Genomic DNA, 23,765 nt, shown 5'->3' on the forward strand with positions numbered 1-23,765 from the left:
GTCATTAATAACCTGCATCTGTTGCTCGGGACTGGGTCAATGGCACGGTCTTCTTCAAATGGGCTGGAATGATCTGCCTCTGAAACTGATGCATAAATGTAAACGCTCCACATTTGTAAAAGGCGAGCTGGGTGAAGTGTCTTGCCCACAGATCCCACTTAGCTTATTCAATACACCGATCTGAGTAAGTGCCCATTTGTTTCCTATGCTGTTAAGGATTGATTTTTAGCTCTTACTTTACAAAACCTCCACTGACTTGAATTGACAGTTTTCACCTGGAGCCAGGATTGAAATAGCTGACCTTACAAAGACACTGGTTGAATCCAGATAAGAGATTGGTTTTGCTCAAATGGATATAGTTTTTTACCCCTCGGACAAATTTGCAGAAAGGTATTATTGTGCACAAAAGCTAAATATGTGGCGTTCACGATTTAGAATGTGATGATGCCATAATGTGAAGGTGAAGAGGGAACTGAGTCGGGGGGCAAAACGCTCGATTTACCGATCGATCTACATTCCCACCCTCACCTATGATCATGAGATTTGGGTAATGACCGAAAGGACAAGATGAGTGGCCGAAATGAGTTTCCTTCGCAGGGTGGCTGGGCGCACCCTCCGAGATCGGGTGAGGAGCTCAGTTACCCGGGAGGAGCTTGGAGTAGAGTCGCTGCTCCTTCACGTTGAAAGGAGCCAGCTGAGGTGGCTCGGGCATCTGTTCCGGATGCCTCCTGGTCAACTCCCGCGGGAGATGTTCCAGGCATGTCCTAGTGGGACAAGGCCTCGTGGAAGACCCAGGACACGCTGGTGGGACTATGTCTCACTCAATTAATTAATATCAATTATCAATTAATAAGTAAAAAAATCGCAACTTGCTACGACACCTGCAGTTGTGCTAATGGCCTTTTAGGGCAAGACGTACTTACTTATTTATTTATTTTTTATTGACCTTTATTTAACCAGGATAGTCCCACTGAGATTAAGAATCTTTCTTTCAGGGGAGTGCCCGGACGAAACCTCCGCAGACACGGGGAGAACATGCAAACTCCACACAGAAAGGCCCCGTCCAGATGGGAATCGAACCCGGGACATTCTAGCTGTGAGGCTTGAGCGCTAACCGCTGCGCCACCGTGCCGCTAGTTCTGCTTTAAATGTTGTAATAAGAAATGTATGATATAGCCCATGGACTCACATAAGGAACTTATAATTGTTCTTGCAGAGCCTGACCAGAGCAGGATCAGGTCCAGCTCAGTGCTTTGGAGGCACTGGAGAAAATGCTCATATGGACTATAATAGTGATCATCTCTATTACGTTTTTCTGTCTGTCTTTTTTACATGCTTTTATGGAGCCTTGTGAGTCTAAAATAAAGATTGATTAATATTGTCTTCATAACATCCTGGCGCCCGTCTGTACACAGTAAAGGGACAGACTGGTTTTGGTTGAAACATCGTTTGCATTTGTACAGATATTTTGGTACAAGCAGCTGTTCTTACAAACTGTCATGTGTTGGTGACAATTTATGAAAGACATTTACAGGCACTTTTATTATTTGATACGTAGGTTCATTTCTTAGAAATGCCAAAAAATATGACAGAACAGTTTTTACAGAACTACAGAAAGTAAAAATCCTGTGCCTCATAGAAGAATACAGAGATTGAAAAATGCACTGAGCAAAAAAATCTGACCTGATACACAAAAATGGATGTCATTTTTAGATTCTGCGTAGCAAAAATGATCTAAATCAGTTCATTTTTTTAGTCACCTCACAAAAAGTCTTGTTTTGTAATACCAGTGATTTGCTTTGCCACCTGAACTCCTGTCGTAAATTTACAGATTTGATCATGGCTTTATCATGATAAAAAAATATGTACTAGCGATTTTTCTTCTTCAGCAATTGAGATTAGTTAACATTTGAGAAAAGGCTAAAAAAAACAAATGCTAAAACGATACATGAATAACGAGTTCTTCGGAGCACAATCTGCTTCTGTGTATTGTTCGCTACTTCAACGTTATGACAATGAATCTGTTGACTGCTGCGGTTAAAGCTAACCTTTACAGAAAAACACCATCAGTCACAAAACCAAAACACTAAATACACCATATTGTTTCAGATGAACTTCCTCTTTAGCCTGAGAAGTGTCACAAGTCTTATGTATCGCATAAATAAATAAAAGACAGAAAAATCCTAACTTTCATTGCAGAAAATACACTCTGTCCGTTCCACTACCATTATCCCAGCTGCCAAGGACAACAAAACAACTAACCATGGCTTGACCTGACCTCAGAATGGCGCACATCGGCCAAAACAACACTGTGACGACTTACACAGGCACATCTTCACTTTTGTACCAGGATGCTCTTTTTCACTGCCGCTTCCTCCAATGATAAAGGCACTGTTGGTAAATATGAACCGACTGCATCACCAAATAATCATATTTCTTTCACTGTGGGCGGCCCCTGGACACAGCGAGAGGTGGTGGAGTTTCCTGAATGAACAATTTACCGAGACTCTCCCAGATATCCTGCCTTTCTCTGCAGTGTGAACGAAAACACCAGCACAGAGACTACACATAAACGCCCCCTTATTTTTGAAAAATTTAAAGTTGCAGAGTCAGTTCATTTGGACAGACAGTCAGTAGAGCAAATACGGATTCAAGCGCAGACTGTGCAGACGACCTTTGCCTCTGAGTGACTTGATGTTTACCTGACAACCCATCGATGGCCGGTCTAGTTTCACGTCAGGATGAGTGAATTGATCGGTTATAGGATTATCGGAAGAGCATCCGATCTGGAAACTTGTATGAAATCATTTTTCAATAAGAAGGAGCAAGGTTTATGCGAAGCAACAAAACAGTAGTAGTGAAATAAAATTAACCTATTGCCGCCCGCCTTAACCGATTTACCCAAATCCACCAAAATAGGCCAGTGTAGCGTCTTAATTTTAGTCAAAGTGATATTATTGACGACTAAAATTGGACTAAAACTAAATCAAAAGTTTCTCATGAGACTAAAACTATGACTAAAATGTCCAGGTATTTTAGTCGACTAAAATAAGACCAAACAAAAATGAAAAGGAGAGACTAAAATCAGCCAAACTTCTATTGACCGTCTGAAAGAGCCTCAGATCATGTAAATTCACTGATAAAGGATCAGCTCTGAGCTTTGTTCATGTGGAGCAGCTCCATTAAGTCGAGGACCTTTTTTAAATATTATTATAATGAATATTATAAATGCAAAGTCGACTAAATTAGTCTTAATTTTAGTCGACTAAATTGACATGCAATTTTAGTCGACTAAAACTAGACTAAAATTGAAACGTTAAAAATTAAACTAAAATTAAATTACATTTTAGTCAAAAGACTAAGACTAAAACTAAAATAAAATATGTTGTCAAAATTAACACTGTCGAAAGCTAAGACCTGCAAAACTGATCTAAGATTTTTCCTTGCGTTGTTGTCACTTTTTCGTTGTTTTTTTTGGTGCTGCTTTGTCACGTCTTTGTCACCTGTTATGTTGTTGTTTTGTCACTGTTTTAAAGGGATGTTTCAGGAATTTTGACATGGGGCCGCTTTATCCAGAGTGTTGTTGATTTCTGGAGATTTTTTTTTTTTTCATGCCGGCCTTATATTTAAAGAGTTTAGTGGTGCTAGGCTAGTGCTAGGCTAGCGCATGTCTTGAAGGTGCAGTTACACGTATGACCTGAGGTGGCAGTAGAGAGTATAACATGGCCAACTTGCATCTAGTCTCTTTAATGTTTTTTTTGCTGTGTTTTGATCCGCATTCATGTCTTGTTTTTGGCTGCTTTTTTCAAGAAGCTGTGAGATTTGGGTAAAGTCGAACTGGAGATAATGTGCTCGGTTAAGATGGGGGTTAAGAGGTTTATAGTCGAGGCACTGGTAAAAGGTAATGGTTGAAGCAGTAGAAGTTATATTAGTAGTAGTAGTAGTAGAGTTGGGCAATACATCGTCTACAAATTAATATTGAAATTTCTGTTGGGAAGATATACAAATGGGAAAAATAAAAAAAATGGGAAAAATTGTGGGAAAATGTGGGAAGTGTTTATTCTGCCATTTTGTTCAGGACAATTATCTTTTTGAGCGACAAAGCGATGCAAATGTAGATGTTTGCAGCACATTTTTACAGTATTTCTGATGGTTTGCAGAAATATCCATCCATCTATATTGAGATATTCATTTTTTGTCAATATCGCCCAGCCCTTTTCATTTTCAGGTCTCCCGTGGCAACGGCAGCACATGGTCTGGAGTTTGGAGGAATAATATGACTTAATGATTTTTTTTTTTCTTTTTAAGCTTTTTCCAAAGGAGTATCTTGTCTACATTTACTGAAAATTTTAATAAAATTTGTATTCTTCTATAAGATCTTTGAACTTGAAAAGAAAGAGATCGTCAATGGGAGGAAAAGAACGTTGTTGCATTTTCTTTCCACAGGCTGTGATTTCAATAAAGACGTTTTTGACATAGTTTTTTCTTATGGGCTTTTTACTGTACTGTATTTTATGTGTTTTTATTTGTTTTCATGCACTGTCTCTTTAAATGAAAACACTGCGCTTTGAGCTCCACTTTTTTCCAATGTGGTTTTTCATGCTGTAAATGAACTGAACTGAACTTTGTACTTGAGCTGAAATAGCATAATCAAAAATAACGACAAATGCTACATAGCTAAACTTTCACTCACAAGTGGCATTACTGTAAACCTAAATACAGACGAGCTCCTCCCTTCTTTCTCACAGTTCGTTTGTAGCCGGTCACAGACTGAAAAAAAGAGGCCAAGTGTCGTCGGTCTAAAAATTCCTTTCCGAGTTAAAAAAGAAAACAACTTTGGGAGGAATGCGACTCATGTCCAGCCTTTTGGGAGGGCCCTGCTGCAGCAGCTGCCCCACAGATATAATGTGTTGAATCTCATGGAAATAGGGGTCCTATAGATAACTGTCCTGACGCTGGACGGTTTTAGCCGGTCTGCTCTGGGGCGTCTGGGAAGGGCTCGTCCCGATGGGAGCGGAGCCACTGGGGGTCAAGACTCCAGCTCAAGAGGAACATCAGCGACGCTTTAATGTAACACATGGACATGTTAGGCCCAAAAGAGGCGACAGAAGGGCTTTGTATGAAGAAAAAATGTATATTACGTTTGTATGAAAAGCAATATACAGCACAGGGTAACTTAAAAAGCGTTCTCAAGCATCGTCATGGAAACGTAAAAGGTCAGGTTTATGTTAAAGGTCGAATAACAGCGATGTGATTTGCTGATACGCATCTGGGAGGAATTGTCTGATCACACTAATGCTGCAGGTGGTGGCCACATTGAACACTCGTAATACCGGAAATAAAAGTGGATTGTGAGAAGAAGACTTGTGACCTGGCTGGAGATTTCTATTGCTTTTAACAATTTAAATATTGTGTAATGAAATCGGTCGATTCTTTTTTAATTACCTAAAATAAAAATTATACAAAATTTAAAAATTGCTCATTTACATTTACATACTCGACTGACACACGTCCAGAGTTGGGGGTAACGTATTACAAAAGAGTATTACAAAAACGAGGGTATCACTTTATTTTAAACTACCTTGATACATTGTTCCTAACTACATTTAGTACAATGTAATGTGCTCTGTAACAATGTGTAATAACTTGTACCAACGGGTTAGATACACAATGGGATAACTTGTATTAGTACTTTGTAGGTACATAATGTAATAGGACACGAAACCCTTAGGCTTAGGACGTAAGGTTAGGGTTAGAGTTATGTCTTTTTACATTATGTACCTACAAACTACAAATACATATTATCCCATTGTGTATCTAACCCATAAGTACAAGATATTACACATTGTTACAGAGCACATTACATTGTACTAAATGTAGTCAGGGTACTGTAAAATAAAGTGTTACCAACACACATTACAAAAATACATTACTTTTTTCAGTAATAAGGAACATAACATATTACTGAAACAAAATATGGACATATTTGTCATTACAATTTAAGTAACTTAATATAAACGGACTATACAGAGTTTAAAAATGTTAAAATTAAGTATTTTCCACCCCCTACATGTTCCAACAATGTCCTAATGTGTAGAATAAGCCTAGATCTATTCACCACAAATGCCTGTAAAATCCTTTTGAGTCACTCAAAACGGTGTTACTTCGGGTCCGAAGTGCCGTCATGCACGAGCTTAATATAGAAGGTGCAGTTACACGTATGACCTGAGGTGGCAGTAGTGAGTATAAAATGGCTAACTTGCATCGAGTGTCTTTAAAAGTGCATTTAAATGTATGAACAAAAAAATGGGGGAAAAGAGAAAAGAAAAGAGAATGGGGGAAAGTAAAGAAAAGGAAATTGTTGACTGCACTTTTGCTCGGTGGCATTTTTACTATGCTCAAAGTAACTCAGCTACATCTATGAAACAGTAATATGTAATACAAACACTGCACATGTCCCATAAATAAATAAAACAAATATAAACTATCCTATCAGGAGCAGCACACCTATCAGCCACTTCACCCTCTCCATTTCCTCCACCCAAGGTTCACTTTGTGGCCCCTGTGTCACCGAGCTGGAAGATGAACCTACTGTAAATATTTTCTCATCTTTAATCAAGCACATTTTCTCCAGTTTGTTTTACCCAAATCTAAAAGGTTCTCGACTGGAGTTGGCAGCCTATAGGACAATTTTAATCTTTATCTTTGTCTTGTTTTCACATTTTTTTTCACACTTTTTCTGTTGCTTTTTCATATTTTTTCCCCGTTGTGTTTTCACCATGTTGTTTGTTGCTCTTTTATTGCTTCTTTGTCGCTCTTTTGGGGCTCGTTTTTGTTGTATTTTCATCCCTGTGTTCCATCCCTGACGCTTTTTTTTTCAAGAAGTTTTTAGATTTGGAGAAAAAGCCAAACTTGGTTCAGGTGGGGGTAAAAAAAAAAGAGTAAATGTGAAAGATCGGGTTCAATACCACATTCAATAATCACAAAACAAACTATGCGCAGCACTGAGCATTTTTGTTGGCAGAGATTTTTTTGTATCCTTTACTCCATTGGCGAGTTTCCTGAATGAACAATTTACTGAGTCTCTCCCACATTTCCTGCCTTTCTCTCCTGTGTGAACCAAAACAAATGGCACAAAACTACAAAATCCCCATTGTGAAATACTGGGTTTTCAAACGTTGCAGATTCAAATGACTTCTGGAAAATTGAGCTCACATTTTTGGATGAAATCTGAAATCATGACTAGAAACGTGTGTGTGTTTGAGTGCCCACAATTGAGGTTCAAGTAATTGTTGGTCAATGAAGTGGCTCATTTTACCAAACCATTTCAACCCAGTACAGTTCACAAAACTCAAACAAAACTTGAGAGCACCTCGTTTTTACATTAAATCATGTCAAAACAAGATACAAATAATTACATTAGGACTGAAACAAGGCAAATTGTTGCAAGAAATGTATCAGTCTCAGTCAGATGGAAGCAGGGGCGGACTGGCCATATGTCCATTCTGGAAGAGCACAGAAGGGCCTCTGGCTCTAGGGCCACCAGTCCCGCCTCAACCGAGCTTTACCCAAATCTAAAAGCTAAAAAGAAAAGCATCAAAATAGCGAGAAAAAGAGGATGAAAAGTCAACAAAAACGTGAGAAAAACACAACAAAAAATGATAGAAAAAATAATTTAAAAAAACAACAAAAATATGACAAAAATGTGGTGACGTGACGAAAGGTTTCCATCACTTTTGTAGGTCTTAGCTTTCAAATGAGGCGTTACATTGTTGATCTCCAGTCGAGAAGCTTTTAGATTTGGGTAAAGCCCAGTATAAAAAAACATGAATCTAAAAGGAATTCCGTGGTGTATGGTGTACCACAAGGTTCAATTTTGGGACCATTATTATTTATTATTTATATTAATGATTTTGCTTCTGTTTCTACGACCACCTTTCCCGTTCTTTTTGCTGATGATACCAATAAAAAAAAAAAGAGTCCAGGGCTGTTTTTCAGTCCCAGTCCGCCCCTGGATGGAAGACCTCAGTGTGGCTTCTTGTGATATGAATATTGTGTCAACTAATATTGCAATAAGAATTAGGGATGCACCGATCCAATACTGGTATCGAATATCGGAGCCGATATTGAAAAAATACGATATTGGGTATTGGCTACAAATATCCAATACTGAACCGCTACGAGTTTTGGCTCTGACCGCCTTTAAAACACAACTTTTCACCAAGTTAATATGGGCATAGAGCTATGCCCCAAGAGAATTCAATCGCTAAGTTAGCTTTAACCTTGTCACGCAAAATTCTGCGGTTAGCAATAGCATGCTAAAGCTAGTGGGAGAATGCTGATGCTAAAAAAACAAATCATAATCAAGGCTGGGTCTGAAATTATGAATGAAATACCTTAAGTAGCCAAAAAAAAAAACAGTGCCGAAGCTAAGTGTTTGTATTTTAGTTTAAAGGGACTAGATGCAAGTTGGTCTTATACTCACTACTGCCACCTCAGGTCTTATGCGTAACTGCAGCTTCTATATTAAGCTCATGCATGACGGCACTTCGGACCCGAAGTAACACCTTTTTGAGTGACAGTGCAGGATTATAGAGGCAGTTGTGGTGAACAGGTCTGAGCTCATTCTACACATTAGGACATGGCTGGAACATGTAGGAGGAGGAAAATACATAATATTAACATTTTTAAACTCTGTATCATCCCTCAATAACTGATCTGACATATTTGTAATTATCAGATCACTTCAAGTGAGTTGTTTATATTAATGTAACCTAAAGCCTTCCAAATACCCAAGAATAGTTAGTGTAGAAAAGTCCAGTCTTTGTTAAATGTTTATCCAAGACTTTATCAATAGATATACTTGATAATTGATCGTACCATGACATAAATTATGACTTTATTGATCTTAAAATGGATAAAGAGGAGAGGAAAAAGAGTCAATAAAAATCTTCACTCAAAGAAAGCCACTTTTAAGATTGTTTCTTGGTATCGGTAAATATCAGATATCGGTATCGGTAGCAAAAAAGCTGGATTGGTGCATCTCGACTAAGAATAATTTGGCAATACATCGTCCAGACCTGATTGATCTGATGAGTCGTTGCTGCCCCACATTGCAAAGAACTGATAGTAACTTTTCATTGCATGCCTGGTAAACAAACACAAAAGACCGTCCTAAGCAAAGTACCTGCTCCTCACACTGAGCAGTTTGGTTACGTGTTAAGCTTCAAAGCGCTCGTTTGCAGATCCAGCACATTACGCCGTAAAACACGAGTAATTAGCCTCCTGACTCAGCAGCTCCGTCGCCTTGAGCTCCAACGGCGATGACAGAAAGTAACACGGAGAAAGTAAAGCCCGCACCAGAGGAGCCGGTGTCACGGACCGGGTTTCTCTTCCGCTCCCGAATAAATGAAGGATTGTGCAGAAAAGGGAACGAAAACAATAGCGGCCAACAGCTTGAGGTTGGCATGTCCTGTTTAGGTTGCACCGCGCACAATATGGACACAAACCGGAGCGAGCAGAGGTCTATAATGGGCCGGTGTGAAGAATATAGCACAACTCGCATTCTAAGTAGGGCTGCAAGACCTTAGGAAAAAAATCAAGATCAGGAGCCCTAAAATTTGACGCAAGACTGAAACTTGAGGACATGTTTGTAGACGTCTCCGTATTTATCTTCTATAAAAGTGTAGAAATAGCTGAATCTGTTAACAATACAGCTGTCTTGGTTATAATTTCAGCTTTGTCGGCTTAATTAACATCAATTTGTGGGGAAAATATATTACTTTACATGATATATAAGAAATGTAATTCTTGTTTGGGTCACACGGCTTGAAACCCTTGGATTATTGTGGGTCCTGGCAACATCCCAGGTGAGAACCACTGGTCTCTTGGCAGTACGTCAGATTTAATGCTTTTTAATGCCTAAATGCTATATTTTTGACCTCTCAGCCCCCACTTTAAAGAGATATTTCAGGATATAGGGTCACGACATAGGGTCTCATTTCCTAGTTATCCAGAGTGTTGCTGATTTCTGGAGATGTGTTTTTTTTGTAATTCATGCATTCAATTTTTGTCGTGTTTTTTTTTTTAGCTTTTTCATCACTTTTTTTCGTCACTTTTTTTGTAGCGTTTTCATCATATTATTGTCACTTTCTAGTTGCTTTTGTGGATTTTACGTTGCTTTTTCCTCCTCATTTCCGTCTCTATTTTGACACTTTTTTTTCCCAAGAAAAAGATTTAGGCAAAGCCGAACTGGAGAAAATGTGCTCGGTTCAGGTGGGGGTTAAGAGGTTAAGGCCACAAATGCAAACATCTTGGCATATTTCATTTTGTATGACTTGTAAATGTTCAATCAAACAGAGGAATGATGGGAACGTTCACATTACGTTCATATTCAAAACCAAACTTGACAAGAGGCAACTTTTGAGCCAAAGATTGTGTCAAATTTCAGCCAAAACTGCAGCTGTATTTGTTTTAATCTATAATTTTGGTGTTTTTGTCAAATGTATGCAGAAAATGTGGGCTCTAAGGACATTTACATTTAAAGCCAGTTTTCATGCTTTTTAATAACTTTAAAGACCTTAATTAGAGCATAATTTATTTCATGCTTTTTAATGCCCTGTGGAAATCATAGGACACTGGGGGGACAGGATATGTTGCCATTTACAAACGATATTTTACAGCCAAAAGTGCAGTTTTTGCCATTTAATAATCCCCTTTGACGACGATTACCTCTGCAGCACTACAGTTGGCTTTCTTCTTCATTCATTTAAGGAAAGACATGGTTTTGTACTTGAGTGTGTTACCGTGCTAGAGGATCATGTTACTGTAAACTCAGCTAAAGATGTTGCCAGAATACAGCTGCTCAAAAGTGAAAAACAAACAGGTAAACAAACAATGGGCCGCAGCTTGAGCTTGGCATGTCCTGTTTGGGAGCGCTCCAAACAATACGGGCATAAGATACAATCAGCTGCCCACTTATTATCACTATCGCTCTTTCATTTGCCAGCGCGTGTTTTACAGGAGCAGAAACAAAAAGTAGCAGCGACCCAATCTGTACAGGGTCACAGCATTTTCGTTCCCTTCAGCTTCTTTCATTTTCTTTCGGCAAATAAAGAAAATGAAACAAATCAAGTGAACCTGAAGATACGCACTAAACTTGAGATGCAATAAATGGAGATGAAAACACCACGGCAAAATAAATGCACCAGAAGTGACACCAAAGCTGAGATATGAATAACGAGGATGTGAGGGGTGGATCAAAGGATCAAAGGAACCTGGGACGCTAGAGTTGAGTTGAAGTTCATTAAAACCCATGTTAGTTCTGTGTAACAAGCCAGTAATGATTTAAACATCGTATTATGAACTTGGTCAAAGCAAACACTGTTCATACTGACACACAATCAAATATCCAGGACTTTATGACAAGTAAAAGGTACATTAAGATTTACTTTAAAGGTGCATTATAAAAAAAAAACACTTTTCATTTGTGCGTATTTGAACTTTTGGTGACCTAGTGGTTAGTACTGCACCTTTACTTTCCATCACAGTGGCCTCTATGGTGCTCCAGGATCAATTGTTTTGAGAGTTTCTGGTAGGTTATCACTGCTGACGGACCCTCTCACCAGAAAACCCAGTCCTGGAGCGTAACAATAACCACCTACACAGCCATTGGGTCACAAAAAAGTCAATTATGCACAAACATCAAGTTCGTTTTTCACATACAAATGATGAAATGTTCCACAATGCACCTTTAACAGTAAATAATAGTAAGAAAATCATAGTGAACTTTAATTGTAAAAACGTATCTTTTTGTATTGACAACTTGTATCGATGGACAACAACATGAAGTAGTGTCTTCAACGAACGACATTTAAAACCCATATTCTGGACAATGTATCTATTTTAAACAAGTTCAGAAGCTTTAACACGTGGCAGAACAGTGAAACATGAACTTCTATCACATACATTTCAGAACAGGGAAAGGTCTGAAATAACAGCGTTTCATAAATCCCAATGCAGACACATGATTTTGTCCTTTCACACACTGCATAAACTCATGATTTTGTCGTTTCACACACTGCATAAACTCAACAAAAACTTAAATGCGACACTTTTATTTTTGCTCTTCTTTTTCATGTGGTCAACTCAAAGACATTGAACTTTCTCTATTAACACAATAGACCCCTTTACCTCAAACATGGTTCACAAATCTGTCAAATCTGTGTTAGTGAGCACAATCTATCCCCCTCACAACTGTGCCATGTTAAGACACTGATTGGACCAAATGATTATTGCACAGACGCCTTAGGCTGTCTACAATAAAAGGACATTCTAAAATGTCAGTGTCTGATTTGACCACTTGCCTCTTGCAGTGCAACCAATTAATTAATTAATTAATTTTAGTCAAAGTGATATTTTTGCCGACTAAAATAGGACTAAAACTAAATTAAAACTTTCTCATGAGACTAAAACTATGACTAAAATGTCCAGATATTTTAGTCGACTAAAATAAGACTGAAAAGGAGAGACTAAAATCATCCAAACTTCTATTGACCGTCTGAAAAAGCCTCATATCATTTAAATTCACTGCCAAAGGAGCAGCTCTGAGCTTTGTTCATGTGGAGCAGCTTCATGAAGCAGAGGAACACGATTAAATATGATTATAATGAATATTGTAAATATAAGTCGACTGAATTAGTCTTCATTTTAGTCGACTAAATTGACATGCAATTTTAGTCGACTAAAACTAGACTAAAATTGAAAAGTTTTTTTTGACTAAAACTAGACTCAAATGAAATTAAATTTTAGTCAAAAGACTAAGACTAAAACTAAAATAAAATATGTTGTCAAAATTAACACTGAGTGCAACACATCCCGTTGTCGTACTGTATACAGAGCCGCCCAAACATACTCAATGGGGGACATGTCAATCAAAATGCCATCAATAAAATGCCAATGTGTTTGTTGTCCATCCATGAACAACTTAATCAACTCTATGTGCTGCACTGCGTGAGTCAAATGGTCGTCAAACCAGATACTGACTGGTTTTCTGACCCCTCAGTTGAAGCAAAACTGAACATTGTCCTTTTATTGTAGACAGCCTAAGGCACCTGTGCAATAATCAGGTGTTCTCATCAGCGTCCTGATGCCACAGCTGTGAGGGGGGCGGGTTCTCTGACAAAGGAGAAGTGCTCACTAACAGACATTGACAGATTTGTGAACAATATTTGAGAGAAATGGGTCCATTGTGTTATAATAAAAGCGAAAAACAAAACTGCAACCAACAACGATTTCAATTTGATTGTGAGTATCTGCACCACTACTGATCAATCATTCATCTGAGAGCTGCACATATTAGTTGTTATAGTTGTTAAAGGTTTCTCTAAGTGATACATTATGACCTCACACATCTCAATAATTTGTCTAATCTGTTCAATCAGGAGGGGAGAGGGTCCGGCCCACAACCAGTAGCAACAGCAGCCCAACATATTGTCCATTTGTATAAAAGAGAAAAGACACACAGTGGCCCAATGACATGGGATCAAGCGATGGCATGTTCACAAGCTATACCCACTCCCGAAAGACAAAAAGAGCCATCATAAAGAAAACACTGGGGGTAGCAAAACGCCAGCGGGGTCCAGCGCATGTGAATAACCTCTCGTTGCTGGAAACACGGCTCTCTCTTTCCAGAATAATTGAATTTGTTTTGCTTTGTGCCCGAATATAAAGGGCCCCCTTTGCGGAGCGGCAGGCCCGGCTCTGGGAGTTGCATAACAGAGCTAATAAAGGAGGGCTCCGGAGCAGAGAGAGAGGGAGGGGGGGGGGGGGCACGTGGGAACTTCCCCCTGTTCGGCTGCAGCGTCTGGGGCCGCGAGCACGCACTCAGCCCCCGGGCATTAGCGGAGGCATGCCTGACATAACAGTCATACCACCGCAGCAAAAAACACACAGCACTGAACCGCTTATCTGCCCCGGAGAGGCCAGGGCAGTCCCGAAGGTTTCACTGTCCAATGTCCACCAACACTGGAACACTGTGCGAGGACTTGTGGATACGGGTCAGCCCTTTAAGTGGACATATCAAGCATAAATGTGGCTTATGAACCAGACTTTGGATACGTCCGCTTTCACGATATCTTAAAATCATGCCTGTATGGGAAAGACTATATCAGCAAGATGATGCCCTCTGCAAGCAGGAGTGTGAACTATCAATACTTCAAGGTTTAAAGAAGGAGTAGTTAACGTCACAGTTTGAGAGGAGAGCGGATCAGAACAGGTTCAGTGATGGTTTAACGATGACAACAATGTAGAGAACATCAACAGGATTAGTAAAAACACGGCGTAAATGAAGTGAAATACTACTTCAGGGATGTTTTGAGTCAGGAAAAGATGTTAAAAGCTTTTTAATTAATTTATTAATTGTCCGTGAAAGTAAATACTACGCAAACAGAAAAGGCGAAGGGAGAGAGGGATACTGTTCATCCAATTACACAATTTTACTTAAACTTGGCTGTAAATACTGTTTAAGTGGCGCTAGCACGCAGTTAGCTTTGCCCGTTAGCCTGTTTGCTTCTTCTTCGTGATTCTATTAGTGTGTATTGGGGCCTCTGACCCGGTGCAGGGAAGTTGCAGTTGTGGTTTTCTGGCCAGAGACACCAGGGGGAGATGAAAGACCCCCAATCATCCCTTTAACACTTGTATTACCCCCAGAGGGACTAGGGAAAGGATTTATTAAGGCAAACAAGTTACATAGTATTGCTTTAAAAGCTCAAAAATATAGATTTTAAATGATATACTGTATGACTTTTAACCCCTTAACCCCTGCCCTAAGCAAGTGCATTTTCTGTCGTTCAGCTTTACCCAAATTTAAAAGCTTCTTGACTGGAGAGTTTACAGCCTATAGGCCAGGATAATGCCTCATTTGAAAGCTAAGACCTTCAAAATGGATCAAAACTTTTCATTGTCACGTTGTCAACACATTTTCCTCACTTTTTTGTACAAAAACATAAAAATAAAAAAATATTGTGTGATTATCTCTGTGTTTGTCACTTTTTTGTCATTCTTTGTCGTGTTTTCAACTCTCTTTTATCACAAAACTATTTTTGTTGCATTTTTGCAACACGTTTTGGTTTACACCTGGGCCAGTGCTGTGTCTCATTTGAAAGCTAAGACCTCGTAGCTTCTGAAAATACTGTAGGCGTAAGATCTGTGTGAGTAAAACACCATTTACCGGTGGTGGATAGAAGGGAACTGGTTGAATATCACTGCAGTCATTTTGAAAAGTCGAAATTAGTATAATGACATGACCACTGTTGCTTTCACTTTGTCAATTCTGTAGTTCAATCTAAATTGTCTTTTTTATTTGACCGTCAAAGCTGCTGTGGGGCTCAGTGGTTTCTTGAGTCCCTTCTCCTTAAGACACACAGTTTTAGGAAAATGCCAAAATAACTAGAGTCATTGTGGTTTGCTCACTGGCCTCTATATCAGATGATACAACGGCCAGACACTGATTACATTAGTAATATCGATAGACTTTGCGCAGGCCTGTAGCCCATCACTGCTGGCACCACGGAGGCTCAATGGGACCAGTGTTTTAGTGATTAAGCACTAATCCAGTGGGACATGCCTCCAGCGGGTCAGCAGACGAGAGGCCGGTCACAGCGCTGCCCCGGGTCAGGTCTGCGCCCCTCATCATGGGACAGAGGTACCTGGGCTCAGCCGGTGTCTACGAGGACGCTGCGGGACCTAAACACAAGCTGAGTCTTTGTCTGCGGAGCGTCAGGTGGAGATTCTACTGAACGACAATATGACCACCAAATTACAAGGCTTTATCTTTGAACTTTCACATAGTTATTCCCATTACAGAGTTTAAAAATATCTTATCTTATCGTACTTTTCCCCTTACATTCATCAATCTGAAATGTGTACTAAAATAAAATACTAACATGGTTTAGTGCTTTAACTCCAGCACTTTAAAGACACACTGTGTGGACAATACTGTTGCAAAACAAAACATGCTCTTAATGACCATCTGGAAACAGAAGAAATGCTATTTTTGCAGTGGGTGATCAAAGAATGGATGAGGACATAACCTACATTGTTTCAGTCTCATATTTGGCGGCCATTAGTCAACATCTCCATGGAGACGAGCTGGAGACGCCCCGCCCCCAGTAAAGTTACCGTCAGGTCTGAGGAGGGCTGAGCCGCTAACAGCAAAGACACGTGTTTGTATGGTAATTTTTAATAAATACTTCAAATGTTACAAGATAGACACAGACAGCATCTCTGGAATCACCCATATATGGTCATGTTTGAGAACAGTTCAGGGGGAAAACAATTTGGAGAAAAAAACTAAACTTTCGCTAATTATTCAAAATCTGAATTACTGATATTGTTTTCTACCCAATAAAGACACAAAGACATGGGGAGGAGCAAAGTGGTACAACAGCCCATAAATACATAAATAACGGAGAATGCTAACATGATGCTACATGCTAGCACCGTGCTAATGCTAACACTAGCTAGCGCCGGCTACAACTGCCGTTTTTTTTTTTTCACTTCTACTGAACAATCTGCTGTGAATGAACACCCATATGGACCCGATTTAGACTTTACTTTATCTGTGATCAATAAGTTCATATTCCACCAGAAAATGCCCCCTTATATGATGCGATGCCGTCTCTCTATCTATGTGGCTTTAACTCAAATTATACCATGGTCTGGGTGAATACTCAACTCTGATTAGCTATTCATTCACCCAGACCAGACCACTGTATTCACCTTGTTCCGCCCGCTTTTTCCTGTTTTTCCGAAGCCCGTTCATTTAAACGGAGAACGCTCAAATCTGATGTTTAGTCGATTGATTTGTGTAAAATGTCTAATGTTCATTTGCATCAACAGGTCAACACTGCACCGTTTCTCTGCGCGGCCGAAAAACGGCTTTGTTTTCGTGTAGTAACTGATTTTATCTGATTTTATTCAGCCCCATGTTAACTGATGAGAAAAGGGGCGGGCACAATTCATGGTAGCGCCCACGCGAACCTCCGGAATAAGGTGAATAACGTACACTTAGTCCGACAACAGTTAAATCACGTTCTATATCACTCCACTGCAGCTGTTTCCATAGTAAAGACAAACATTTGAGCTGGAACTAGCTTCAGGTAAAACAGCTTGAAACATAAAATAACGTCTGCCCTGGACTTAAAAAAAAAAAAGCAAACAGGCCACAATGAACAGTTTCCGTTTCTAGGACCATGGCATGAGCGGATTAAACAACTTGGAGTCGTACATTACACAGTTTTAACGCACTTCGTGGAGGAACACCTTCACGCCGTGCATTAAAACTGTATAATGCACAGCTCTGACTTGTTTAATCCTAACTTAAAAACAATACAAATAATTCCCATTTTATTCCTCAAAGCCCAAATTTCCAGTTCAAACAACGAGCTGCAACAACACAGGACTTACTCTTCATCTGTCTCAAAAAGCATATTTGATATTGACCAAAGATACAAAATCACAAATTTAATGTATTTAATTAGACTGGATGAAATGCACAGCCTGAGCCCAAAGCAAACTCATTTTGTCCAGCACCAGTCAATAGCTTTCCCATAAAAGTCTAAACACAAACATTACATCAAACATTCGTAGAGTCCTCGAGGTCACTTTAAGGTCATGCACTTCTGTTTATGACAAAGTGTAAACAGTGACAGTGAAGGTTTTGATCAGAGCAGGTTTTGATCAGTCGCATAGTCTTTATCTTTCTGCCCTTTTACTCGGTTTTATAACATTTCTAGCTAAAAATACAAGATAAGATAAGAATGTCATGTTTCACAGTCACACTCACAAACACACAGATTTTGCGCAAAGATTACTTTTTATCTATAAAGTTGCTAAATCTACATCACAGCCCCAATGTCTACAACGACTCCGACCAATACTACAACGCTACAACAAGCCAACGCTTTACATGTGTGGCCAGATCTTTAATCTACACGGCAGGAGTTCGTGCGGTCAGTCTGCTGTGGAATTTACTACTGACACCAACTCCAGGCTTAATGGCCCCTACACCTGATAGCAAACAATGAACGAGAAAGCCACAAAATTGAAATGTTAAGAACTCATTCCTAACTTTCTTCACATATTTGTAGCATCCCAATTCTCCACTGGGACATTTCACAACTTACAGGGTCACTTTTCAGGGTTACAGAAATGCTACAAAACTTGCCTGCAAGTTCATGAATTTGTTCTAAATGCGTTACAGGCACAGTGTTTTCACAATATACTAAAGGAGAACAAAGTAAATTTCGTTCCATTACTACAAATAACTCTATGTCTGTATAACATAATGACTTAAAACAAACCCATATTCGCAGATTTCACTGTGTGAGTGAGTGAATTACGTGTGTTTTTAAAATCTTGTATATTGGGGGTGTGGAGTTGGTGGAAGGATGAATAAGCTGTGTAGAAAGGCTTAAACAGGGACACGAGTTGAGAGGTCGCCCAAGGAGCTCTTACGCCTGTCATAGAAAGGGAAATATTGCAATAAACGGTATTATTGAAGACCTTTTAATTCCACCGACACTAAATCTGAAGCTTAAAAAAATACAGTAAAGCTTTGTTTTCAAAAAGTCCTCACCACAATCTTCAAATGTTCCACAATAAACAGGAAATTAGAGATCGACCGATATGGGTTTTTCTAAGGCCGATGGAGATTTTTGATTGTCTTGTCTATAATCCTGTGCATGACGCTTCTAAGCTGTAAAATGTGTCAGTGGGAGCTTGTTTGACAAACACAAATCAGCAGATTCTTTAAGATCTAAATGGAAGTTGTCAATTTTATACTCACTACTGCCACCTCAGGTCTTACATGTAACTGCATTTTCTATATTAAGCTCCTGCAACAACTTTTTGAGTGACAGTGCAGGATTTTAGAGGCAGTTGTGGTGAAGAAGTTTGGGCTCCTTCTACACATTAGGACATGGCTGGAACATGTAGGAAAATACATAATTTTAACATTTTTAAACTCCGTCTAGTCCCTTTAAAAAAAAGGTTTAGGCTAACAAACTTGTGACCGATTTTCACTGCAATATTTCTCAGCTCTCCTGAGGTCGAGGACGTCTCTATTCTGGAGATATCGGCCTTGTATCGGCATTATATCAGCTGATAGCCGATACTGGGAAATAGCCATATATCGGCCCGATATATCAGGCAACATGAATTAGAGAGAAACATAACTTAATGAGGGTAAAATATGACAAAAAGGGGAAAAATGAAAATATAAATAAATAAATAAATAAATGACAAGTATTCTTATCTGCCCTTCATTGAGTGATATGTTGATTATTCGTGTCAGGCCTCGTAGCTAAACTCATTGCCTCTCAGTAAACACTACAGCTGCTGCTATACCAACCCTCCTTTCCAATACTACAACCACTACAACTGTACTATTACTCACAGCAACGTGATTAAAGAACACACAGCCTACTTTCTACATGTGCCAAGTTATTTAGCGTAATCTAGGCCACGGCAGCACAAAGCTATTCCAACAATCAGTAGTATTTGATCAGGTGACAGCAGTGTCCCGCGGTGTAGGCGTCCCGACTCCGGCGACGTCATGTGGTAAATACCGAGCTGCAAACAATTTCAGCTTCAGCCGTCAAGCCTCCTCCTGCCTCAGAGACAAGAAGGAAGAGATGTTGAAACTGTAGGGATCTCGACACCTCTTTGTATCTGTAGCGCCAATCGGGAGTTGATTTATTGCACAGACGACATCAGGTGGTGACAGAAGACATTCCTCTGGTCGTGATAAGCAATAAATCACTACAAAGAAGGATAAGGGGAAACTAAATGTACTAAAAACACTTTAAAAGCACTTTAAATGAAAATGTGTTTAGTGTACATGAAGATATGAGCATTATCAGTTACTACACCTAATGTTCTTAAAGAGAAATTTTATGGCAATTTAGTATCTGACTTTATGTACTCTTTGAAGGTTTGATAATCTCACAAGAGTAAAGTATTTGGTTGTCACTGTGAGTAAATCTGTAAGTGACAATAACTTCATGTCAACATAAGACGGTCTGCAACCTTTGGATTAAAAGCAGAAGAAATTCTTACCTGTAAAGAGCTGCAACCAACTTTTGTGCTTTTACTGTGAATACGAGAGAAACCAGGACTAAATCGGATCTAAATTAGGTCTAGACTGCAGATTAGACCAGGACCCGGAGCAAGTCCAGACCAGGATTACACCTTAACTCAGGTTACCTTTCACTGCTGTCAAAAAGGATTAAAGAAAAGCTAAAGAGCCACATGTTGCTCTAAACCAGTGTTTCCCTAACAGAGGTTTCAAAGGAAACTTAGTTTTAATTATGTTTTTCAGTAAAAGGTTTGATTTTGTGAGTATTTTGCTTCATTTTGAACACACACCATTAAATAATCATAGTTGACTTGGCCACTTTACAATAATATTAGCAAGATCCTTGGGGTAGGGGGTACAAATGAACGACTCAAGGGGTACGCAAGACTAAAAAGGTTGGGAACCACTAAACCATAGGCAAGTTTAAAATGGTGGATGGCCGTTTTTCTTCATCGTCAAAAGACCAAGGGCCGGACCCTCCAAATGTAGGCATCACTCTCTACAAATGCCAATGTTGTACTTCATGTGTGACCTAGATGGGTGTTCTGCTAAGAAAGGATTTGACACTATTTTTCACATTTTTATTTATTTTAACAGTTTGCTGTTTTTTTCTCTGAATGATGTAATATTAATATTCCCCCCAAATCATCTTGAGGGCCAGAAGTTCTATGATGGAGGGCCGTTTTTGGCCCCTGGGCCTGACACTGCCTGTCCGTGAAACCCCACAGGCTGCGTACGCCTGACAGATGACAAGATGATCACATTTATATTTCACGTTAAGTATGATTTCTTTTATTTCTTTAAGCTGGATTCCTATTTGAATGAGGATTTATTCACTTAAGATTTCACTGTTTGTCTATTGGATTACAACACTATAGATCGGACTAGGGCAGCACAGTATTAAAAAAAAAAGTGTGATATGTGATACAAGTGTGCAATAACGATGCCCCATTCAAATTAAAGACAAATCGCAATAGTTGGTTAGTCAGCAAATTACATCAATATCTACTTCAAACAACATGAAATCAGCACTAAAATGAGGCTAAAATTGAACAAAATTAGGAAAATTATAACTAAAACTGAAAACTGTCGACTGAATTCTATTCTATCAGGTGAAATACTTAAGTGGTTTTGTGATATATTTCAATGTGGATACTGTATCACCTATATATTGCAATAAACAAGATTTTTTCAATACTGTATGAAGCCCTAGGGCAGAGATATGTAGTTACTGTATAATAGGTGAAGTAAGTCCAGCAACTCGCCACGTTTTGAAGTAACATTATTCTTACTGAGCTAAATGTTTTTGCAGCTTTACCCACCCAAGACCAGGGGCTGCATCCTCTTTAACAAACCAATCGAGACACAGTATTTACCTCAATGCACCAACATGGGATTTTCATCGTATTAAGGAACCTGTGATCTTTCCAGTGGCACAGTCCGTTTCGTGCTAAATGTGTAATATCAATAACAATCTTTTTCTAAAATAAATCCAACAAAGTCTTTTAATGCACCTTTTCATTAATGAAAGGCTCCTATACAAATGTGTCAGTCAAGTTGCAACATGGAGGAAAAGGAGATCAGGTCTGCCTTATTGAGATTACATGCATTCTCTCGCCTCAAACCAGACGAGACGAACTTAAAACCAGCTCCGGGTGCCACAGTTTTTAGAGTCCCAGATCGTCTAACAATGCTCTGAATCCGAATGCAACGCTACAATTCTCGTTAATCTCTCAAAGTCCGCGTTGAAAGCCAGATCGGGCTGGTCAAATCCCAGTCGCCCCACAAAAGCACATCCTTGCAGCTTTCCCAGTGGCCCGACGAGCATTCCTGGCATACTTTCACAAGGAATCATGGGAGTTGGAGTTTTAAAGGGACTGTCAAACTGCTGCTGACTGTCAAAACAAGTGAAACGAGAGCTGCGGTTCTCAAACAGCTGATAGAGTTCAATGCAGAGACTTTCAGAGGCTTTAATCCGGTTTCGAATGGACTCATATACAGCATGGTGAACGGTTAGTCTTACCCCCTGACCTGGATTAATCAACACGCAGACTCATTCACACCTTTAATTAACAATAACCAAATCAAATCAATATGAGGCAAAGCTTGGGGAGGATTACTGAAAACACATCTGTCAGAATAGTCAAGCTTTTTCCACAAATGCATGAAAGTTAGTCGCTCCACATAAAACAGGGACACACGGGTGACCTAAGCCGCAATAAAATACTACTTAGCTTGATAGACTCCTGTGTTTTTGTGCGTTAAAGCTGGATAACAATAGCCCTCATTCTGTCTCGCAGGAATGTAGAGTTCACTGGTGTAGCCATAAACACCGATAGCTCTGTAGTTTTACCGAACAAAGACATCAGGTTGCCTCTCCAATACTCAGGCGACTTGAGTGAGTGGCTCTTATTGACCATAACTCTGCCATTTACTGCACACGCTGCTGTTCAAGATGAAACATGGGACATACTATAATGGGCCATATAGCATTGCATTACAGAGTGACACATTATTATCTCTATATATTATGACTTTGCATGTGAGAAAACTGCCATGACTGCGCATATTGATGCTTGATATAGATGTTTTATATTAACACTGAAGAGTTTTCTTTCTCTGTTGGCGAGGTTTGCTGACTTTCACAGAATAGTTCAGCAGTTCGTCAAGATTTTTTCCTTTTATTTAGAGTTTTCCAGGTTAAGTTAATAAGCAATTTACTGTGATTTTACAAAGCCTACTTTCCTAATATGGTGCATGGAAACCCCTCACACCAGAATAAATCAGGTAGATTAAAACGTGTGAAAAAGCGTTTCTGGTTTGACAGTGTGAAGTAATCACTAAATCATTATTGTTTGGCACTTTGCATTACAGCACACTAATAACATAGGATGGAGATAATAAATGCCCTGTTTCCACAAACAGGTGCTCATCATATAATTAGAATATCATGAAAAAGTGCATTTACTTCTTTACTTCAGTAACTTCTGTTATTCAACTTAAACTGTGAAACTAACATATGATATAGACTCATTACAAGCAAAGTAGTTTTTGATTGTTATAATTTGGATTATTATGGCTCAGCTTGTAATAACCCCAAATTAAAAATCTCAGACAATTAGAATATTTTGAAAATGGACGGTCAGCCATCATCATCAAAAGGCTCAACATATGTCACTTTGCAAACGTAATGAGTCTATATCATATGTTAGTTTCACATTTAAATAAATAAATGCACTTTTTCATGACATTCTAATATGATGAGCACCTGTATGTAAAGTATGTATTCATACTGGTTTACAGTCAGGGCTAGGACTATGACTAGTCACTGTTACTACCTGATGAATGTGGTGTCAGTGAGTGTTTGGTGGTGATTAACTGGCAGCTTCCACCTTTCATTTCTCAACAACAAAGTATGAAGTGATTGAATGATTGAACTGTCAACTCAAGATTGTAAATCAGAATAACAATCCATTTTCTTTATGAACCTGAAACAAAGTGCCTGTGTCTCTTGTTTGTTAGTGTTTTCATCCTTACAAAGTTATTACTGTGCTGTTGCTCATAATTTGTTACTGAGCCCCCAGCAAAAGGTCCCATGTCTAACGATAAACAGCAACAGCAGCAGGGA

The 23,765-nt window shown here is 39.1% G+C and overlaps 1 protein-coding gene across 1 annotated transcript in view; it reads right to left on the reverse strand.

Moving 5' to 3' along the window:
* wwc3 (WWC family member 3) overlaps positions 1–23,765 on the reverse strand; it is a 61,504-nt gene that overhangs the window by 36,710 nt on the left and 1,029 nt on the right. The window lies entirely within an intron of this gene.

Source organism: Gobius niger (genome assembly GCF_951799975.1).
Source record: "Gobius niger genome assembly, chromosome: 17".
Taxonomy (NCBI): Eukaryota; Metazoa; Chordata; class Actinopteri; order Gobiiformes; family Gobiidae; genus Gobius; species Gobius niger.